At 32.3% G+C, this 24,779-nt stretch overlaps 1 long non-coding RNA gene across 1 annotated transcript; it reads left to right on the top strand.

Annotated features, from left to right (window-relative positions):
* The first annotated feature begins 234 nt into the window (after nucleotides 1–234).
* LOC116667743 lies at nucleotides 235–22,420 on the top strand. The gene is made up of 3 exons (XR_004324765.1): nucleotides 235–942; nucleotides 13,001–13,004; nucleotides 22,408–22,420. It is a non-coding gene; the product is annotated as an uncharacterized LOC116667743 (long non-coding RNA).
* Nucleotides 22,421–24,779: the final 2,359 nt, after the last annotated feature.

Here is a 24,779-nt window from a genome sequence, read left to right as displayed (position 1 = left end):
AATTACCTCTTTACTCTCTTTTTTCTCATAGGAATTCCTGAATTCCTTGGCTACGAAGCTATATCCAATTGGATTTTGCATTCCTGGTATTCAATTTCCTATCTTTGTGACAGAATAAGTATTAGTTCATTAATTGTTTGCTGAATAAATTTATAAATGAAGTGTATATACTGCCCTCGACCCCTGTTGTATCAGGGTTGACAGTACATGGGACAATAAAACCCTTCTATTGCCTATGTTCTGCCCATAAAAACTGATCTTCTCTAATATGCTCTTGAAAAGAGATAATTTGGAAGCTTCTGCCATTGTCATTAATGAATGTATGGGTGGTTTCTGCATTTAGGTCTTATGTTTAAAAGAAGAAGTGAATTGTTTGGCATCAGACGCCTATTTTTATGGCATAAAAATAACTAAGAACTTAGGAGTTGGGGGAAACTGGAGAATATAGAGAAAAGAAAAGATGGGAGGGATGAGAGAAGAGAAAGACCAGGCTGACAGGCACCAGACTAGAGCATATAGGTAAGTGACTCATAATTCATGCTGAATTAACCAAATGGTGTTTAAGGATGGCAATGTCTGTTTTTAATTCTAACAAGTTAGCATTGCTGTGAAGTAAATACCTTCATTAATCTGAAATGTTAGGTTAAGACCATAACAAAATACAAACGTCTTCTGAAGGTATTTGTTTTATGTTGCATTTGTGTACACAAAGGAAAGACAGCTGAGTTTCAGGTTAGGGAAGAGAACAGAGATAGTAACAGCCTCAGGAGATGGGACACAGGGGATCTTCAGCAGCATCAGAAACTTGGAAGCCAAATGTGCCATGAAATTGTAAGCCTCAGAGAATTCACTAAAACCTGGGGAAGGTCACTGAACAAGGATGTGGTTTAGGATGCTACAGTTTGTTTGTGTGTGTGTGTGTGTGTGTGTGTGTGTGTGTGTGTCTGCATTTCTGTGTGAAAGAATAGGGCAACTTTAGATGACTTTTAAGATTTGCACAACTTAACTTGATGCAATTATATTAAATCACTGAATTAACATAAAGAACTGTATATAACTTACCCTGTCATATTATATTCTCAAAGATATCAAAATATTAGTAATGTTAGTGCCAAAATTTACCTACCTATAAAATAGTAATTAGAAAAATACCACAAACGTTTGTTATATTTCATAAAAATAAATTTCTGACTTTAAGAAATAACTGGAAAATCTAAAAGACTGATTTTTTCTTTTTTTGAAAGAGAAATACAAATTCATCCTACTACATAAATTTTAAAAGAGCAATAAAGAATATTAATTTTTACTTGTACCAACATTTTTAACAGTAATTTGCACCAATCTTGTTGCTTTTCCAACATTATTTAACAATCTTTAAAATATGTTAATGAAGTTTCAATATATGATATACTTTATTTTATTTATAAATACTTTAAAATTAATAAATACTTTATTAAAACACATTTGACTTTAGGTTAATCTATGAAATAAGTGTCATCTACTTTTCATATGGTTTTATAACAGATTGGTAAATTTTTATATAAAAAGAACAGATATTTTGAAGTCAATTTTAAAAAGTACAGAATTCAGAGAAAAAGCAACCACGGTGGTTCTTATATAGTACAAAGATCGCCTTCACATTAAACGATAGGATAAATGCCCACTACAATATGGACTATGTTGTACATTGCTTTTCTTGTAACTCCTTGTGTTTGATGCATTTAATTTGACTGGCTGATGATGTGTCAAGATGAATTATGTTATAGTGGTACTCTTGTGAGAATGCATAAATTCTAGGGTGTTTATGTCATTTAACATCAGTTCAAAGCTTAAGAATTTTCATATTATATTTTATGGGACCTGGACTTTCTCCAGATCTCTTGAATTCCTTCATTGTAATGAGATCCCCATTTTGCCAAGTAACCTTAAGTCATATACAGCCACAAGCAATTAAGCAAGTAGGGATAATATATCTCAACTTACATATATATGTATATATACATATACACATACACACAAATATATATCTATATATGTAGATAGAGAGAGAGATAGGTGTGAAACACCAAGTGTTACCTTCCAATATTTTATACATCAACTTCTTCAGTAGTAGCCTATCCCATTACTTCACTTTAATCAATGGCATTAGCAGTGAAGTTAATAGTCCACTGACATTCTAATCACTGTGAGGTCTTGCAGCTATTGTTGATGTATATAATTATGTAATTTGTTTTAAGAATCTTTGTATCACTCTCAACAAGAAATGAATTTTAATTTATTTTTAGGGAAAGTAGACTTTCAATTATACGTATCTCTGAAATGGTTAAAATTTCCTTTAAATGTACAAATTATAAGATATTTCAATTAAGCATTTAATTAATAAGGAATTTAATAATTTTGCTTCCTCACAACAATATCTTCTGTTCCAGTTGTTAGGGGTGTATAACAACTTACCTTAAACTTAAGAGACATAAAACAACCATTTTATAGACAGATTGTCTGGGCTGACTGTATACCATTTAATGAACATACTCAAGATTCTTATTATCAAAGTGGGTAGAGAATTTACCTAGAAGAAAATTACATTCATCAGACAGTGTGCTACTACACACAGTGCCCACTGCGAGCTGGACTCTATGCTAAGAGCTGCTGGAGGTTCTAGATAGGAATCAACATGGATACTGGTTTGGGTGCTGCCTGGAAATGGAGAGATGAGATGATCTCTAACATTAACTATTATAAGACAAATCTGAGAGGGGCTAGGGAGGACCAGTGTGGTTTAGAGAAGATAGGAGGCAGCATCAACCTGGCAGGACCTGATAAAGGAGAGCCTGAATAACTCTGATTAATCAAATGTCTCACACGGAAGGACTTAAAAGTTTCAAAGATGAAAACTGTTACCAATACCTTATAATTATAATCATGTAGGTACTTGCAAGTTTTATAGTGCACTAACAAAGAAGGACGGGCTTTGCTATCACATGAAAATTCTGGTATTTTTATCATTTGCACATTTTGTTTAAAAAATACTATTTGCTTGACATTTTTTTTAAACTGGAGCTAAGAAAAAATTTAAAGTTCCTGAGAAACATGATTTTATAAAACATCATGACTCTCAGGGCATTTTCATCACTTTGACCTACTCTGTTATACCAGGAAATGTGCCAGGCTGTGCTGCCCCTGGTTTTGTACTTTGCACCTCATTCTGGTAAGTAAACTCCTATCATTTGTGCCAAACATCTGTGAACAGTTCACCAAGCTGCCAGTTTTAATCCTGATATGTTTATAAATGTAAAAAATTTATAGCCACCTGGATCCTCTTTTTTTTTTAACAAGTTAAGCCAGAATGTAATTATTTTATTGTGCAAATTGGTAAAACAATTTCAGTATCACTAAGGTTTTATCTGCTCGAGCATACAGCACTAAAAATTTGAAACAAGAGCCCAGGTAATTAGAAATAAGGAAACTGTGTCAAATGTAAAAGGAAGTTATTATAAACTGTTTTGTTTAAGGTTTTGATTGTCATTTTACAAATTGAGTCTCTACATTATATCTAACATACCTGCAAAGATCTAGATTGTAACAATTTAACTAGAATTTAATATCATGCCTTGAAATTGTTTTGTTTTACTTTGAAAAAAATCAGTTTTTCTCCAAAAAACACAAGTAAGAGGGAGGGTTACTGTAAAGATTTAAGTAAGGTAATAAGGAGATGGCATTCTCATGGAAATGGAAAAACAGAACTGGAGGTCAATAAAGAACTGAGCTGAAGGTTAATTTTGGTTTCAAGATGTCTTAGTCAGCTCAGACTGCCAAAACAAAATATGTATGGTAGACTGAGTGGCTTAAACAACAAAAATTTATTTCCCACAGTCTTGGAGTCTAAAATTAAAAGCCACCCATTGGTCAAAGAAGGGAAAATTTGATCATCAATAAGGAAAATCATTGTAATGGATTGTAATTCATCAAAAACTTTTAAATTAATGAGTTTTTATTTTGGAGAATAATTAGAAAACTCATTCATCAGTCCTGACAATTGAAAATAAAGAGGAAAAAACAGGCATGAATGTCCTACCTTTTTTATATGAGCTGTATCACTGGCAAACCAAATAACAATTTAAAGGAAGTATCACTTTATAGAAGTATATCTAGCTGATATATTTTTAATCATTAAAGCAGAATACTATCACTCTGAAGCCTCAATGAATGAGTGGATCTAAACACTGACCATCTACAGCTACAAATGTCACAAAAATAGGGCCAAGGGGACATAATATTCCCCCTGATGAAAGAACACACCACTACCTGTAGTCTTGTCCAGGGATGGAACCTAGGTCTGAACAAGCCTTTGAATTCACCTGCTTATACAGAGGGAAAAAATAGTGGAAAGAACTACATCTTGAACTGCACAATGAGTTTACAATCAGCAACATTTAGACGATGGCGAAGTCTACAGGTTAAACAGCTCAGGTTGTATAACATCTTGAACTGCACCATTAATATGAAATCAGCAACAGGCAAACAGTATATCACAGAAAGGGATAAAGGGCGAGCCTGTAGATTAGTGCAGACTTAAAAGATAAAAATTTTAAGGCAGGGCTGGGGGCAGAACAGTATTATAGCATCTATTACAAAGTAATCAAAATTAGTTCCTTAGAGGGCAGTAGTATTACCCTGTCAGTCTGTACCTCCAGGGACTAACATCATGCTCCACATGGTAAGCTTTGAAAATGGGGTTTGTTTGTGTGAGATGTGTGTGTGTGTGTGTTACTTTATTCCTTGTGACAACTGGTAGCTGTTTTTCCCTGAATAAATGTTGATCATACTGGCAAAAAAAAGCAGAGGAAAATATGTATCTCGTTTAGTATGAAGAAGCATTCACTGCTGCTAGATGTAAATTTTCTCCCCGGTATTTCTCATATACATTAAAACACTAAGGCACTCTCTGGAAGAGAAGTCAGGTTCCTATTGGTTATCTGAAGACATAGAGCTATGTTACAGTGCAGGTGCAAATCTGTGCCATGGTAAGAAATGTTATGTAATAAGAATGCAGAGCTCCTACTCAGAGTGAATTATCAATAGGAAAATCCCAAAAGAGGCTTTCAGTGATGTTGCCCCATTCATCCTCTGTTGGAGACTTTAAGAAAGGGGAAATTCATTGAGACCTTACAAAATGGCTAGCTTATTTCTTGGAAGAAAGAAGGAGAACTAGTTTCACTGAAATTTCTGTCTTTTCAATCTACTTGCATCCTTTTCTGACAAATAAACCACATTTCACAGAGATCTTCGAAAAAGTTTTAATGAGTTTGGGATATATTTCTGGGCCCCAACTCATAAATAGTCCTGACAGCTCCCACCAAATAACTGTCTCTATTTCCTGCCCAATGAATGTTGGAAAGTTCTAGAACTACCATCCTTTTGGGGGAATACAAATGAAATATGCCTTTCTTCTTGCCCAAAGCACCACCAACTGGGAATTTCCAACATTTATCCAATCCCAGTAGCCAACTCTTTATAAACAAAGACAAAAAAAAAAAAAAAAAAAACCTCAAGCAATTTTTCCTAAACAACACACACAGGTCAACTATTATCTATCATATTTTGAAATGTCCTAAAAGCCACCATGTGAGGATAGATGTAGACTGTAATGTTAGCCATGATAATATTTTTATAAAAGATATAGTTTTACTTTAATAAATATATATTTTATTTCTTCTATATATTTATTTTAAGCTGTTAAATATTAGTGTTTCTGAGTTAAATATCATGAAAAAAGTGTTTTAGTTCTTTAATAGCCTGTAAAGCTTAAAGACTTATTCAAATCAGAATAATCACGTAAATGTACCAAATATATAAAATTATAAAAAAGTATACTGAAAGAGCTACTAAAATATTTTAATTGTAATACAGTAAATTAATGTATATACTTCTGATTAATGCATTAAATATTAATATCTTGCAATGGATCTAATAACTACCATAATTTTAAAGTAGTAATATTTCAAGATTAATCTGTTAATGACTGCAATGAGATATGAAGATATCTGATTGGTACTGCTAATCCTACTATGGGGTTGTCAAAATTCTCAACTGAAGGAAAGCTTAATTTCAGGTAGAGGTTAGTGAAAATAAAGACGTAATTTTCTTTACATTCAGTTGTTAAGATTATTTAAATTTTGCCCATCGACTCTTTAGGGATATTCAGCATTCAGATTAAAAACCTCTGAATTAAGCCAATTTAATGAGGCCTCTATTTCTTCAAGAGGAAAGGAGTTCCCTTAAGTCTATTCTTAATCAGTTTATCATATTGCATGTATTTATAATATTTCATATGACTATAACATTAAAGTGTTATATTTAAATATTTAAGTGTGCTCAATTGCTTAAATAGTAAAAACAATTAAGAATATTAATAATTAACATGTATATGTTATGAACTTACTATTTCTTCCAAATATGTCAGGAAAAATGTTACTTTTATGATTTTATTCTAATAGTCATGACAAAAAAACTCAACTGACTTGGCATTATACTTAAGAACTTAAAAAAACTATTTTCTTTTCAAAAAGTTCAATTATTTTTTCTAATCTCTCTCTGATTTGAATATAATTTCTCTCTACCCAATTAAGGTTTTATTACGTTTCTAAGTATATGTATATATATTTTTTTTTCCAAAGCTGAAATTAGCCCTTTGGGTCTAACCAGTCATGGAGGATCACAGAACTTTCCACAATCTTATTACTAATCAATTTGCAATCCTTTGTTGCTCCCTTCTTCTAATAGTAGGCATGAGGAAGAGTAAAACGTGACCTTCAGGGACAGACAAAAGGGCAGAAGATAAAGTTGGAAACGGTTATGTGACATTTTCTCTAGTAATGCATTATTTATTACTTTGAGGATTTCTATATTAGGAATGAAATACATTTAAATTATCTAAGGATCTCTTGGTTATCAGAAGACATAAAATCACATGATAGATCTTTGAAGTACTAACCTAGTGACCTCAAGCAAATTACTTAGTCTTCCTGGCACTCAGTTTTCTTTGATGCAAAATGGCAGTAGTAACAATCACTTTGCAATTTTATAGTGATAACCAACATGACTGAAAACTTTCTATACTATAAACCGCTCTATTACTCTTGGTTATTTTTGCCATTAACTATTATAATTCATTTATGTATTCAACAAATATGCATTCAGTGCTTTCTGTGTGGCAAGCAGTCTTTGGATTCTGAATGTAAAACGGTGAACAAGTCACCTCTAGATTTCACTATGTTGACAGCTGGAAGAGAGTTGATGTTAGACGGTTGAGAAGATCATCAGGTATATACGTACAGCCTGAACAGACAAACCATTGTATGGTAGAAGAGAATGAATATAAACTTTAAAATAAAATTTACTAGATTCATATTTATGAGAAATTACTTTTTCCTTTGAATCTAAAAAATTGCTATTAATTTGACATATATCAGAGGAACATCATGATACATAATTAACTCAATTTAGTTCAACTTAAAAAACATTTTCTGCAGAAGTGATACTGCCAGAAACTGAGCTATCAGGCACCTTTAGATGAATATTAAGGGCAGGAAAATAATCTAATGAACTATAATATTATGAGTTTAAAAATTTAAGCAATGAATGTATGAAGGTATGAGATAAAGAGAAGAAAATTTAAATGCCTATGTGATTTTAGAATGACAAAAAGTAAAGGTAAATTTTTATACTTTAAAAACACATTAAGTTACAAAAATAATATTACAAATATCAAGCCTCAAGACCCAGCATTAATAATGGTTAATATTTTGCTATATCTGTTATATATGTATATTGAATTTGGACCTCAGGTATGATTCATGACACACTATCTGCATCACTCTGTGCAAAGCCTCTCTCTTATTTTATTTGAATATGAAATATTTTAAATATATTTTGCCATAAATACAATTTTATCTGTAATGCAAAAGTATATTTTAAGAACTATCCTATTTGCACTTTAAAAATCTAAATCACTATTAATTCTTATTATATTGTATTCAAACTTATGTATACCCCACAATTTATTCATTGTATTAAGTGAGGTTGTTCTTCAGTAACGCTGTAGAATAAACAAAATCTCAGTGATTTACAACACATTTCCTGCATATGGATATGCAGAGCAATTAAATCTCTGCAGAGCTCAAGCAAAGTCAGTGGTGCAGGGGAGTATACTTTGACCCCAGGAAGGCTGTGTTGAGGTTAGGGAGGGAAGGAAAATAAACAGATAATGCTATCACACCTGTTGCTACTTCCTAGCCACCAGAATGATGAGCTTTCCCCAAAAAAGTGCCTTCTAGTGCACCAGCCCAAATTACTACCAGGTGTTAAACAGGAGTGGCTTTTCTGGATATTTAAAGTACTGTGACTGATTACTGGCATTAGGTTTTGCCAGACTGCTTTCCGAATGGTTTGGTCACTAAACTCCCTCACTAGAAAAATAACAAGGGTTCTTATTCTCTTGTAATCATACCACCTACTGATGTCATTTTCAATTTTATTTTTTTCCAAGTCTGATGGGAGTAAAGATGTTTCTCATTTCTTAGTTTTTTTTTTTAAATTTATCTTAGAGCTTGAGCACTTCTTTTATAATTTTCTATTCAGGTTTCCCATTCTATTACTTGCTTATCAACAATATTTATCCGGTTTTTCCTTATTGACTTCTAGACATTCCTTTAAAAATTTAGGTGTTAATCCATCAGTAATATATGTTCAATCTGTCACCTTATAATATCTTTATTACTTTATTGGTCAGAAATCCTTAGGTTTATTATTATTTTTTTTTCAAATATCTTATAATGGATAATTAATAAATAATGGAGTATTATTTAAAAGAATCTTACCATCTACAAAGTAACAGAAGTATTCTGTATTTTCTTCCTTAATCTTACTATTCTTCTTAACTTCGGACTTTTATCCATTTGGAGTTAATTTTTGAATACCATGTTAATTAAATCTCCAATTTAGTTTCTCCTCTTTTATAAAAATAATATTTACTTAATAGTCTATTATTTTCTAACTTACTTATGTTAGAAAATAATTTATATGTATATATCTTATATCAAATTCTCACCTGTGCATGGGTTTGTTTCTGAATTCTGTATTTTATTCCATTAGTTTATCAATTTTTATTTTTTAATTTTCAGTCTCTCTTAACATCTCATAAGAGTAATCTTCATCCTTCATATTTTCCAGATTTTTATTAGCATGATTCTTCTATTGGAATATTTATTCTAATGTCAAAATCTTGCCAGAATTTTTACAGCATTTATTGAATTTATAAATTCAGTTTTGGAGAATTATTATATTCACAATATTCAGTGATTCAACAATGAACATGGTATGTCTTCCCATTCATCCCATATATTTTTATGTCTTCTGTTAGAATTTAACAATTCTCTACAGATTTTTGTGCATTATATTTTTTCAAGCATTGTTTGAGTACTTTCTATTTTGTGTTATGTCTTGGATATTGTGAATTGTACATTTATTTTTGTTTGTTATCACTGATATTGAAAATGACTTTAAATTTTGTAGTTTTATCTTTTTCTGAAAACACTGCTGAAGTATATAATTATTTCTAATAACTTTGCAATTAATTGTGGTGCTTCTCCCTGTTGACAGTTACATTATCTACCAAAACTGAAATTATTTTTCCCTTATCTTCCTAATAAACTCAAAATTTTCAACTCTTACCACATTGGGTAGCTCTCCTAAGACTATGTTTAAGAAGACAGACTTACTACTTTAGTAAGAAGTTATCTAATAACAGTATTTCGAGAATGTGTTTTCTGTGTGCCTTTTGGTGTGTTGACACTTAGTTAAGGAATTTACATTCTCGTCCAACATCTATAATAAATGAGCACTGAACTTAATCAAAAGCCGCCTCTGAAAACAGAGATAATAGTTAAATTTTCTCCTTTAGTCCATTAACACAGTGCACTACATGATAGTTTCTTATTTTGAATCATATTCGAATCATCTTTGGATAAAACCAATCTGATCATGAAATATATATGCATATATTTAAATACATAGTTAATTTGATATTCCAATTTGCTCACTAGCCATTAGCAATTTATTTCATTTTAACTGTATTATACTGTTCACTTTCTACACTGCTTTGGTATCAATAATATTATAGATTAATAAAAAGTATTGAACAGCTGAATAGCCCTCTCTCCCCTCTCACTCTCATAATCTTTTTTCAAGGGATTAGACACATGATAGATAAATGGATGGATAGATGGATAGATAGATAGATAGATAGATAGATAGATAGACAGACAGACAGAGATAGTACCTCATGCAAAGAACACCCAAACCAAGGACAAGTGCATGTGTTTTTATTAGAATTATTAATATTCTTTTAAATCTCAGGAAGATTTGGTTCATTAAAAATATTCTTTTTAATACTTGTGTACTTCTTTTTAATACTATTTATGTATTTCTAGAATTTACCCACTTTTTGAAATTTTCAAATACATTGGCTTACAAGTTTGGAAAATATATTTTATCATTCAAAACTATATTTTACTTATATAGTTTTTTCTCACTTTTATTCCATATTTGAATCACTTTTGGTATAACATGTATAATAAAATGCACATATTTAAAGTATGTAGCTCATTTCTATATTGATGCAATTTAACTTGTTCCTAATTCATAAATATTTTTCTATAACTATCTTTATTGATGCCTCTTTTCTAATACTCATGGGTGAGAAATTATTTGCTGTAGTGTTTTTAAATCTGTGGGTTGTAAATCAGCAGTTGGTTCTAAAACTAATTTAGTTGTCTGCATTAAAAAATTAGAAAAAACAAAGGGTGTAAGAATATAACATACATAGTAGGTGTAAATCATGTTTCATGAATCATAAGTCAATTTAAGGTTTATGTGTGTGTGCTACTGGATTGTAATGAAAAATGTAACATTTATTGTGGGGTTGTAGTCTAAGAAATTGAAAAACAGCACTCTAAAATATATTTCCCTAAACAGAGTCCCTATATTCTTAAAATGGAGACTTCACAGTTCAGCTTTTATTTCTTTTAGCAAATGTCCCTTTTATAACACAGTTTGGCTGCAGTTCCACAAGTTGCTAAAGTTCCCACAAGAGTCTACCTTCACCTTTTTCTCCTTTGTTGCTAGACTATAGCCTGTCAGGGTCTAGAGGAGAAAACATGTGTCTCTGAATTTTGTCTTGAAACCTGATCATTGAATTTTATCCTTCTAGCCCAATAGGTTGCTAAATGAGGAGTTCAGTCTCTTAGACTTTTGGCTGCCTCTTCCTGGAATCAGTAAATGCCTCCACAGAAGAAATATAGGACCCTACACTCTGGATTTCTGTCTTCTTTATCCAGTAATTTGTTACCATATGCAAGGAGTTTTTTTTTTTTAATTTGTTGTTGTTGCTTTCACATTTTTTCTGATTCTTCTAGTTGTGTTCAATGATAGGGTTCTTATGAATTATTTGTCATTACTGGAAAAGTCTATTAAACTTAACAGCAATATTTAATTCAGATTTTAAAAGTCTAAAAACATGGCCATTTTCCTTCTCAATAAAAGAATGAAAGCAGTATACTCTAACTTCTCTTCCATCTCTTCCATCTCTTTCATCTCACAACTTCCTCATTATTATCTATTACTTCTTTCAGCTTCTTTCAAATGTACATACCTACAGTGATAGACATGTTTTTCTCATTATTCTGTTCCTGGGACTATTATTTTTGACTCATTGCTTATTTTTATCAGCATTATCTACCAATATTTTGGTTCAGTGTTGCTTTATTAATGTAGCTTCTTTTCTCCAGATTACTTTTGAGAATATATATTATCCTTTTGTAATTCTTCAGGGAAAATTTTATGAGTAGGAAACATTTAAGTCCTTCTATGCCTGAAAATGCATTTATTTTGCCTTTATTTTTAAATGACAGCTTGGTTAGTTCAGAATTCTAGGTTCATTATTACTTTCCTTTTGCACTTTGTATTCTGGAATCTTACCTTCTTTGTGAGTGGTATCCTGCCTATCTGACTGCCATTTTTTTTTTAATTTATGTTTTGTTTTGTTTTGTTTTTACCCAGCATGTTTCAGGAACTCCTGAATAATACTTGATATTCTACAACTTGGATGGATGGTAGAACTCATTTTTTTTAAGAATTTGAAATAATTATCTAACTCATCACTCAGCAGGACCAACCGAAGATTTTATACCTTTTTTTTCCAACAGTATAATTAACATACTGTTCAACTCACACATTTAAAATTGTTTTTAGTGTATTTACAAAGTTGTGTAACCAACACCATGATCTAATTTTAGGACATTTTCATCAGTCCTCAAAAGAAACTTCATATCCATCAGCAGCCACTCTCCCTACCCCCACCCATTTCTCCCATTCTAAAGTAACTTCTAATTTAATGTTGGTCTCTATAGAATGGCTTAATATGGACATTTCATATAAATAGAATCATACAATACAATATATGAATATTTGTGACTGTTTTTTCAGCAAATGTTCTAAGGTCCATTCATGTTGTACCTTGTATCAGTAGTTTATTAATTTTATTGCTTAATAACATTCCATTGTATGAGCATATTAAATTTTGTTTATGTGTTCATTTTATGTATTCATTAATTGATGAACATTTAGGTGGTTTCTACTTTTTGGACACTATAAATAAAATGGTGTATCTACTGATACAATCATGTGATATTTCCTTTTTAGCCTGTTGATGCTATGGATGACAGTAATTAATTTTATATGTTGAACTGGTCTGATATACCTGGAATAAATCCCACTTAATCATGGTATACAGATCTTTTTATACATTGTTGAATTTGATTTGCTAAAATTTTGTTGAAGACTTTTTGGATCTATATTTATGAGAGATCTTGGTCTATAGTTTTCTCTATGAAGGTTGAGAGAGGTGAGGAAGCTTCTGAAGGAAAGTTTGAAACAAGCAGAGGTTGGTTCATGAAGTTTAAGGAAAGAAGTTGTCTTCATAACATAAAAGTGCAAGGTGAAGCAGCAAGTGCTGATATAGAAGCTGCAGTAAGTTCTCCAGAAGATCTAGCTAAGATAAGTAATGAGGGTGGCTACACTACAGATTTTCAATGTAGATGAAATAAGCTTCTATTGGAAGAAGATGACAACTATTATTTTCATAGCTGGAAAGAAGTCAGTGACTTGCTTCAAAGCTTCAAAGGATAGGCTGACTCTCTTAAGAACTAACATAGCTGGTAACTTTAAGTGGAAGCCAATGCTTATTTATCATTTCAAATACCCTAGGGCCCTTCAACATTATGCTAAATTGATTCTGCCTTGCTCTATAAATGGAACAGCAAAGCCTGGATAACAGTACATTGGCTTAAAATATTGTTTACTGTATATTTTAGATCCTCTGTTGAGATCTACTGCTCAGAAAAAAAAAAAAAAGATTTCTTTTAAAGTATTACTGCTCATTTACATCACACCTGGTCACCTAAGAGCTCTGATGGAGCTGTACAGCAAGGTTAATGTTGTTTTCATGCCTGCTAATGTCCATTCTGCAGCTAATGCATCAAGGAGTAATTCTGATTTTCAAATCTCATCGTTTAAGAAATACATTTTGTAAGGCTATAGTTATAGACAGTGATTCCTCTGATGGGTCTGGGCAAAGTCAACTGAAAATCTTCTGGAAAGGAGTCACCGTTCTAGATGCCATTAAGAACATTTATAATTCATGGGAATAAATCAAAATGTCAACATTAATAGGAGTTTGGAAGACGTTGCTTCCAATCCTCATAGACGATTTAGAGGAGCTCAAGACTTCAGTGGAGGAAGTAACTGCAGATGTGGTGGAAATAGCAAGAGAACTACAATCGGAAGTAGAACCTGAAGATGTGACTGACTTGCTGCAATCTCATGATAAACTTGAATAGATCGGAGGGTCTTCTTTTGGATAAACAAAGAAAGGCGTGTCTTGAAGTAGAATCTACTCCTGGTGAAGATGCTGTGAATATTGTTGAAATAACAACAAGGGATCTGGAATATTACACAGACTTAGTTGATAAAGCAGCAGCAGGGTTTCAGAAGACTGACTCTTGTCTGTAAGAAGTTCTACTGTGGGTAAAATGCTGTCAAACAACATTGCATGGTGGGGAGGGTATAGCTCAGTGGTAGAGCACATGCCTAGCATGCACAAGGTCCTGGGCTCAATTCCCAGGACCTCCTCTAAAAATAAATAAATAAATAAATAAATAAATAAAGTATACACATTGTTTTTTCAGACATAATACTGTTACACATATAGTAGACTATAGTGTAGTGTAAACATAACTTTCATATGCTCTGGGAAACAAAAAAACATGTGAATCACTTTATTCTAATAGTAGCTTAATTACAGTGGTCTGAGAAGCTGAACAAGAATACTTCCGAGGTATGGCTGTATTGGGGGATTTTCCAGATATCTTTATAGAGATCTAATTCAATTCCACCATGGTCTGAGAGCAGATATAGTATGTTTCTATTCTTTCAAATTTGTTAATATTTGTTTTATGGTTCCAAATGTTTCCTAGCTTGGTGACTGTTCCATGTGAGCTTGAGAATGTGTATTCTGCTCTTGTTGGATGATGTCATTTATAGATGTCAATTATATCCAGCGGATTGATGGTATTCTTGAGTTCAACTATTTCCATCAGATTTTCTGCCTGTTGGATCTGTCCATTTCTGACAGAGTGGTGATAAATTCTCCAGCTATGATAGTGAAGTCATATATTTTCCTTGCAGTTCTATCAGTTTTTGCCTCATATTGTTTGATGCTTTGGGGGTGGGGGCACATGAATTGACTCCTTTATCATTATGTAATGCATTTCTTTATCCCTAATAAATTTTCTTGTTTTGAATTTTGCTCTGTCTAAAATTAAGACAGTTACTTCTGCTTCTTTTGGTTATTGTTAGCAAAGTATATTTTTCTCCTTCTATTTACTTTTAATCTATATGTGTCTTCATAATTAAAGTGGGTTTTTATAGACAATATATAGTTAGGTCTTAGGGGCCCCTTGATGACTTGGTCCCTCAGAAGTTTTTAACTTTCAGAGTTGTCCACACTGAGCCTCCAGCAATTTGCCAACTACTGTTCAGGCTTTTCTATCCAGGCATTGGTACCCATAGTGGTTTCTGTTTGTGATTCTCTCCTCCAGTAGGCTAGGCATCCTTGTATTCGCCTGTCTGAATCTCCAGTCTTCGGGGTAGCAGTTTCTCCTGTGTCCTCCCCACTCTTATGAATCCAAGAAGAGTTGTTGCTTTTTCAGTCTATTCAGCTTTTTACTTGTTAGGACAGAGTGGCCACTTCCAAACTCCTTATGTATAGAACCAGAAGCTGAGACTCTGCTATCTTACTTGTATGCAATATAAAGTTAGTAACTCAATAAGTCAATTTATGTCACTATTCTCTATTCTGTAGTATTTAATAGGGTGGTGCTAATATTATTGTGACTAATATAATAGTATCTTTCCTTGTGGAGTTTACTACAATCTAGGAATTGACATGCATAAGGTTACAATGAGCTCTCTAGTGTTTCCCTTTTCTACAGTTCAAATTAATATCAATTTACTATTTGCCCATTAATTTTATCACCTGCTGGGCTTCATTAGTAGAGAGGAAGTATTAGATTTTAAAGGATTAAGAAAAATTTTATGGGAGAAAGCTTTACAGTGAGAAAAATATCCCAATCTTAACTTTTCCCCTCACTTCCTGTAAACTGGATAAAAATTCCTATGATTTGATATTAGCAACAGAACACTTGTTCATGTCACATGCCAACAGTACGTAATGGGAGTAGAGTGTAAATATCAGTGTGCTAATTCTCTGTAACCTCCAACCTCACCCCCCAACTTTATGGAGAAGGAAGCAAGGAAAAGCAAGACCAAGAAAAGAAAATGAGTTAAATAGCAAAGTTGTATGTATTAAGAGTTCAGATCTCTTAAATCCAGTCCTTTTTTTAATTTAACAGAATGGAAAATAAGAAGTAAAATTTTTCTTTCTTTGAAACTCATCAATATTTGACATGAGTTTTAAGCAACTGCACTAACATATTAAGTATTTAAATGTTGTCATCCTTTTCATCGGAAGAAAATTCGTGAAACTATCTCCATTATAGGTGAAGAATTACTGTGCATACCACTCTGCGTAAATAAAACTTTGACAAAGGAATGATGCAGTCATTCACATTCAATACACTGAAATTTAGTACTCAAGCTGACTTACTATTAAATTCGCAATCTATATAGTCTGCAGTCATCTGCTTTTTCCCTAAAGACATGCATCCAATGTCAGCAGACGGGAACAAGATACATTCTTTCTGTAGTGACATTCTAAGACCTCAAAAAATCTTGACAGAATGAATTTACCCAAGTTTCAAGAAACTACTGTTTAATTTGTAAAACTTTATACTCTTAAAACTTGGCTGAGTTTTACTTTTGTTTAAAACTCAATAAAGAAACGTATATGCTTATTGTGATCAAATTATATCTTATTCATGCAGGGAGTATTTGATTCATTTATTCTCAAATATCAAGGAAGAATCTTCTCTGGGAAAGTAAACATAGACATGGAGTTGTTCACAGTGTAGATTTGGGCAAGTTAATGAACTTCTGTGGATCCAGGTATCATCATATCTGCTTTGCAGAGAGGTAATAAAAGGGGCTCATCAGTGTCTTCAAATGAAATAATGTAAGTAGAGATTAAGTCAACAATGCAAAATGTAAACTTATTAGATGTTGACTATGAAGGTCAATTGTATTTGTTGACCTCATTTAACTAAGTTCTCTAAAGTGCAGTTGGTAAGATCTTATTTTACATTTATTAGAGGACCAACATTTACAAAAACACATAGAATATTTACAGTTCTGTTCCTTTCTTTTTCAATTCCTCACTTGGTCAGCAGGGCATCTCAAGACAGAGGACAATGGAAGAGAAACAATTGTATCTGTCACAAAGAATCAATGAGGCAGAAGTTAGGATTAAAATAAGATCAGGCTGGTAGTCCCTGATGCATCCTCTTCCAACTCCCACTAATATACACATAAAAGGCAGAATTTTAAAAAATTCCCAATGCAGAACACTATGACTGACAGTCAGCCAATTGCCAGACGTGGAAAGGATTTCCTCTAGGTAAAAGCCTGAGAGAACTGCATTGCAGTATAGCAGATAAACTTCTAGGATAGGCTACACTTGTCCGATTTCTTGAGTAGTAAGGAGAGATTTATTTTCTTCTCCATTGTTTGCCACTTGCACTAAAAACAAAACAAAACAACAAACTAAAAACCAAAGTCTGCAGAATATTGGGAAGCTACCTCTTTTTGGTATGAGTGCTATTTTTTAGATATCCAAAAGGTTGATCTGTAATTCCCTTTTCAATGCAACACTTTCTACATCTAAAGAAACAGAGCAACTCCCAGAAAGTTGAGCAGAGCTGGGGCACTGATGCTTACAGGTAAATTATTTCAATCTGGAAGACAAATGCCTACAGTTTTGCAGTTCCCAGCGAAATTATCTGGAAAACCTAATTCCCCAACAGGATTGTCTGTGGGAACCCTGGAAATACAGATTCCTTTTCTCCATTTGCAGATTCTGATTTCAGTCATTCTGAAGAGAAGACTGAGCTTCCAAGTGATTAGAGGAATGATCTTGTGTGGGAGTCAGTGATATAAGACTCATGACTGATATGTCCATTATACTTTGATTATTTTGGACTCTAAAATCACAATATCATTTTCTATTAGTATTTTTTCATCTATTGCAAATTAGTTTTCTCATGGTGACAAAAATTAGGTCCAATGTAGCAATTTCCCTGAATGCTTTGCTCACCACATCACTGAAATATTCAGCAGGGCAAATGAGAAATTCATCATTAGTGTTTTAAGTAGGATGAGGTATCTCATTTTTCTGACTAGTTGAAAGTTCACTGCCAAACCATCATTTAATAAGTTTGTGATATCTCCCTTTGTAGTTTCATTTACACCCTCTATATGATGTTAGCCTAACTATCACTTTCAAATTTGGTATTTTCTATAGAATAGAATTCTTGGCACATAAGCATTGCTACCTCCATTTATTCTATTGAATATATTTTTAATAAGATTGGTCCTTCTCCTGTATATTTCAGTTATGTGTCACACTTCAGCAAACATCAATGACACATAGGAGAGTTTTTTTTTACGTTCTTGTGATAAAAATTTCCTCTTGACTTTGTTTATTATCATACTCTCTATTTTATTAGACATATCGATGGCTTTTCTAAGATTCTTTTGATGTGCTTGCTTTGATAAGAGAATTTCAAAGATGTATATTCCTTTAAATAAGAGCAGAAGTGAGTGAATTCTGGAACTTAATATTTATTTAACAAAAAACAACTGAAATTATTATAATTCAAACCTGACATAAGAAGACTGTGTCTTTTGGCTTTTATCAATGGAAGTGATCTTCGCCATACAATCAAATTAACCTTGTAGTAGAAGCTTAAGTTATTTGATTTTTCATATTACACTAGAATTTTAATTCTATCATTGTAGAAATGTGAAGAAATTGACATAATAACAACTGACTTGCCAAGCACAACTTAATTAATGAAAATAATTATCACTAATATCGGGAATCTATTATCATGATCTTAAAGAGATTAGTTTGTCGGAATGTCACTCAGGAATATGCTGAATCATAAGATGTAAGGACTTCAAAATCTAGAACAAAGAGTTCTGCTACCCTCTTAAATTTAATATTTTATAAACTAGTACGTATTATATTTTATAAAAATCAAGCACAATTTTTAACATGTTGGGACTTAGCTTTTTATAGTAAAGCAGCCTCATAATAGATATTTATTTTCAATTCAGGCAAAATGTTTGAAAGAAATATTACTGAATTGAAATGCTTCCTGATTACAGAGTCTGATTCCAAAGAAATGTGATAAATTTTAATAAGCATGTCAATACTTGGACATTTATATTAGTAATTTTTTGAAGTATTCATTTAAGGAGGCTACTTATTTTCTAACATAGATGTTATTACTCAAAATATTTAGGTAGCTCCTCTTTGGGAATTGCCCTCTGTGCCCACAGCACAGTATTTAAATATCCATAATGGTGAAAAATATTTGTCCCTTGAGAGCTGATTTAATTTTGAAAACATCTCAGAATCAACCAGAGGCAAGCGTTAGGAATAAATTTGATGATCAGGCTAAACATTAGAGTCTGGGTCAGGAATAAATCTAAAGTAATGAAAACTAATTTGTTTGCCCAGCTTATAACCTGCTTTGACTGGTAATGTTCCCTCCAAAAAAAATACAAAATAATTTTGGAAATAGCAACATTTTTTATAAAGTATATAGATTACCAAAGATAAACTTCATTGGATATGGAAGTTTGACTATAATATTTAAAATAAATCTAATTACTAAAGAGTGAATCCATATCTTCTGATACAATGCCTGGCATTTAGCAGAAAAGAAAAGTGTAGGAGAATTAAGGAAAGGACACAGGCATTAATCAAAGAATACCTACTGTAGGAAAAACACTTTTTGAAAAATCACAGTGCTTTTCAGGTACTTTCTAAAATAATCCACATTACACATACTTCATTTATAAAACTAATATGTATAGTACCTATACTTATATTTTTAGTTTTATTCATAGTACCTATACTTATATTTTGATAGTATACGTATTTTTTCTACTTAAAAGAAAATGTTAAATCAGAAAAGCAGAGGTAATTTAACAAACTATTATAGACCATATGAGTACCTGCTCTTTTATAGATCCATGTTGCTGTCTAGATTATTAGATTCTCTAGCTATGAAAGGAAAACCATTTTAAAATTATTTAATCACAGCTTTAATCACCTGTACAATTTAACCTTTCTCATTCAAGTCACGGCCGTTTTGAGCTGCTTTTCTTTCCTAGTCTTTGAATGTCAGTTTACTTCTCCACCTGACAACTCCCACTATCTTTCAAGCTTTAAACCCAGTATTACTTCCTCTCTGAAACTGTAACAAAATCAAGTAATTAAGTATCCCCTTCTCTAACTCTATATAACTTCATGGGCATACCTCTATTATGGCACTTACTATACACCAGTTACCTGGGTGTCTGCTCTCTACACCTGGGGTTCTTTCACACTGAGTCCTTATCTTTCCAACTGTGTATCCCACTATCAAGATAGTGTCTGGTATATACCAGGCACTTCTTAAATACATGTAGAATAAATAAATGAAACAGACTTTCTCCAACAACTCTCAATGATGTCCTCAAACCTGAAATTCTTATGAAAAGAAATTTTGTCCTTCCATTTACATCATTACACTCTGTAAAAGTCAGTTTGGATAATCTATCCACAGTGAAATCTTTCTAAATATATGTACATTTCAGACTACAATTTGGTTTATTATTATCATTACATACACAATTCTTCAAATATATCACTGAACAACTGATTCCTTAATGAGGACGCCTTCATTATTTAGTGATTCATTAAACAAATATTGATTGAAAACATAAATACATAGAAACTCATTTAGCCTTTAAAAGGTTTTTTTTTTTAACTCTCTTGTATCTCAAAGTAACTTATTTTCTTTGTCCATTTTATATTCTATTATACCCTAAACTTAAAAACATTGGGGAAAAAAGAAAATCTGTGCCATGTTTAATTTCAGGAACTTTCCTAAAGCAATTTGAGCAGGAAGATGAAAAAGATCCTCCTAACTTTTAGTTTTATAAAAACCATTATTTTTTTGTGTTATCCATAGGTTGGTGTTCCTTTAATTTCTATGTTTTCTTTTAAATTTAGGGAGAAGTTTTTTAAAGGAGAAGATAAAACCTTCTCTGCTTTACTGGAACAGGTCTTTTCAGTTCCTAGTTGAGGATTTTGCCTGAGAGAACTTTCTGTCCATCATTTGCTTTGGTTGACAGCAACATTTTCAAAAATCACTTCCTTCAAAAGTATCCCCTTTGGATTTACATTCTGTATCCCAAATTTTGGAGGAGCTAAACATTGCTTTTTTTCATATTGACTAATTTGCATTATATATACACAATAGAATATATATTAGCAAATAGCATATATATATGCTTTATTTTATGAAGCAAAATGTATCATCATCTAAATTTTATAAAACAGATACTTGAGGAAAACACTCCCTCACTTGAAAAATTGTTTTAAGGAGAAATTTTCTCTGAATAGTAATGTGTAATGTGATTTTTTTTTCATATTTGACTTTTATATAATTACCTTGTAAACTGAATCATTCAGAAATGAATATTAGTATCTTTGCAATAGCTCAGTCTTCATGTATTTAGAATAGTCATCCCAGGAAAAGGAAGGCAAGAAAAGGGAAAAAAAGAAAAGTCAAAGTTGACATGCAGGAGAAAAGAAAGACAAGAACAAAGAGATAATGCGATAGGAGTAATGCAGAAAGGGTAAACTGAAAGTTCCATGAGATGGTAGGGAGTAGCAAACAGTAGACTATTCCATCAAATGAAAAGAAACAGAACCACGCAGATGAAGTCAACAGGGGACTGTTCTGTCCTCTGACTGTTTCAGACGACTTTAAGAAAAAACAATGTTTAAAATACTTCAGCACTGAGTAAAAGCAATGACCAAAAATAGGGACAAAGTCTCCATACCCTCAAGTGCAGGAAATTTGAATTTAGCAGAATGATATACATGGTCTTAATTCTTAATCTTGTTAGCAGTGCTAGAAGGTTTGTAGTATTATCCCTGTTTTACAGTTGAGAAAACTAGAATTAATAACTGAAAAACTGACATTTTTATTGACCCCAAATCCATGTAATTTCCACTACATCATACTCCCTTTCTAACAAGAAACTGTCTCTGGCTTCAGTCTGTGTTTTTGTAGTAAACAGTAAATGAACACTGTGATAGCTATAATTTCCAGTATGTTGAACTTGAATATAGGGGGTGGAGGGGAAGGGGAGGGAACATACTAATAATGTCTATGTAGACAGATCATGGCGTTTAATTCTTAAAGCCACCTAATCAATAAATATCATTGTTCATGTTTTATAAATATTAATAGCTTCCCTTTTGAACACCTACTATATTTCAAGTGTGGTTTAAATCATTTATATAATAAATAACTTAATCTTCAAAATATTTTCAAAAGTATTTTGAAGCTGAAACAGCTTCCCACAGTAAAATAGTTTTCTTGTTTCAGCCTAAAAACATTCCCTATATCTATTTTTGTTTTAGTAGATTTTCTACCATATGTATAATGATTGGTTTTCTATTACAATTGTTCAAAAGATTAAATAAATAATAAATTTAAATACATATGTAGACATAGACATACACACACACACACACACACACAGAAAGAGAGAGAATTTAAGTGCACAGGCTCAGAAGTTAGCAGACTCCTGGTGTTCAATCATAGCTCCACTAATACTGTGAAATATTGGGAAAATTCATTTATTAATTAAATTATTAACTTAATTAATTATTGATCATTGCTATGTATCAGGGTGTCAGGCACTGTTCTATGTACTTGATATTCATCACTAAAAAAAAATCTCTGCCCTCGTGGAGCTCATCTTACAGCTGATGGGAGGTAAACAGTAAAGACTAAACATAGTGAGTGAATTATACAGCATGATAGAGAATGTCCAATACTACTGGAGGGGAAAAAAAAAGAAAGGAAGGTGATTTAAGGAGGGTGAGGAGTAGAGGGTAGAAGAGAAGGCGAGTTGCAATATTAAATATGCTAGTCAGGGTGAGCCTCATGCTGGAGGTGAGATCTGAGAAGAGAACACCCTGAGGGTACCATGAGGAAGAGCATTCTAGGCTCAGGGAACAGGAGGGCAAAAGGCCTAAGGTGTGAGAGCGTGTGAGTATTTGAGAAATAGGAAGAATTCTCTGTGACAGAACAGAGCTATCCATGGGAAGACAGTGGAACAGGTCCAAATGGCAAGGGTGGGAGAGAGGGAAATAACATGGATCCTTGTAGACCACTGTAGGAACTTTGGCTTTTATGGGCAAGAGGAGCCACTGCAGGGTTTTGAGCAGAGAAGAGACATGAGAAAAGACTGGTATGAAGTTAAAACAGCAAGACCTGCTGGGAAGCTAAATGCAGTAATCCCATGAGAAATGCTGGCAGCTCACAGCAGGGCAGGAGCAGGAGAGGTGCTGAAAAGTGGTCAGATTCTGGATGTATGAGCAACAACTTCTTAATATGATTAACCCGCTCCTGAAAGCCAGACTACCTACCCCCAAATGTTCTTTTTCATTATTTTAAATTATTTAAATCTCATTATTTAAATTATTTAGTAATTTAAATTTTTAGACTTTATTTAAATTATTTTAAACTATCAAAACACAATAACTAAAACATAATAAAAAAGACTGTCTACAAGTAATAAATTATGTCAGGTTGCAAAATACTTGTGACTACCAAACAATATGAACACTGACAAAGATTCATTTTGTCAGTAATTTCACTGGTTAGTACTAGAAAAATCTGAGGAGTCATTCTTTGTTGAAACTTTTTTTTAATTGAAGTACAGTTGATTTATAATATTATGTTTGTTTCAGATGTATAGCATAGTGATTCAGTATTTCTGAGGATAATATTCCATTATATGTTACTATAAGATAGTGAGTATAATTCTCTGTGCTGTACAGTAAATTCTTGCTTGCTTATCTGTTTTATATATAGTAGTTTGTATCTGTTAATCTCATACCCCTAATTTGGCCCTTTCCTTTTCTCTCTTCCTTTTGGTAAACACAAGTTTGTTTTCTTTGTGAGTCCATATCTGTTTTGTATATACATTCATTTGTATTATTTTTAGATTCCACATATGTGATATCATATAGTGTTCGTTTTTCTCTGACTTATTGTACTAAACATAATATTCTGTAGGTTTATCCACACTGCTGCAAATGGCAGTATTTAATTCTTTTTAATAGCTGGGTAATATTCCATTTTATAAATATATATGTATATATATTTTCTTAATCCAATCATCTGCTGATGGGCACTTGGCTTGCTTCCATGTCTTGGCTATTGAAAATAATGCTGCTATGAACACTGGGGTGTATGTATCTTTTTGAATTGGTCTTTTTGTATTGAAGCTCTTTTCTAAATGTCTCTACATAATTCTAACATTTTATGAACTGTATTTGGAATGCATTCAAGATTTTCCCCACACATCAATTTGTTAAAATGTTAAATATTTTATTGAATTGTGTTTTGGGAATCTGGGTATAATTTTTTTCTATGTAAAAGTCATCTGAAGAGTGTTTCTTTGAGAGATACATACATTCCCCAAAGTTTGACATAAAAATCAAGAGATACCTGTTTTACTGAAAATGTTAACCAAGAGATACCCTTCAGGGTAAGCCTGTATTTTGAAGACTAACCAACTATATTTCCTGATGGATTGGGGATGGTGTGTGAGAGAAAGACAAGAGCCAGGGACAATTCTAGGATATTTGACTTCAGCAAACAGTAAAAATGGATTTGCCATCACATGAGATGAGGAAGGTTATGAGGTCAAGTGAATCTGAGGGAGGTATGTTTAGGGTATACATCAATATTTCCATTTACAAAATACATTGAGTTAGAAATATCTACTAATATCTAACAGAGATGTCAAGTACATGAATATATTAGTCTGGAAGATAAAAAAAATTGGGGCTAGAGATATAAATTTGAGACTCTTTAGTGTATAGATGACATTTCAGGTTTTTAAAG

The sequence above is a fragment of the Camelus ferus genome, chromosome 12, assembly GCF_009834535.1.
Source record: "Camelus ferus isolate YT-003-E chromosome 12, BCGSAC_Cfer_1.0, whole genome shotgun sequence".
NCBI lineage: Eukaryota > Metazoa > Chordata > Mammalia > Artiodactyla > Camelidae > Camelus > Camelus ferus.
Note: the sequence above shows the minus strand (reverse complement) of the source record. Positions and strands in the feature narration are given on the sequence as shown.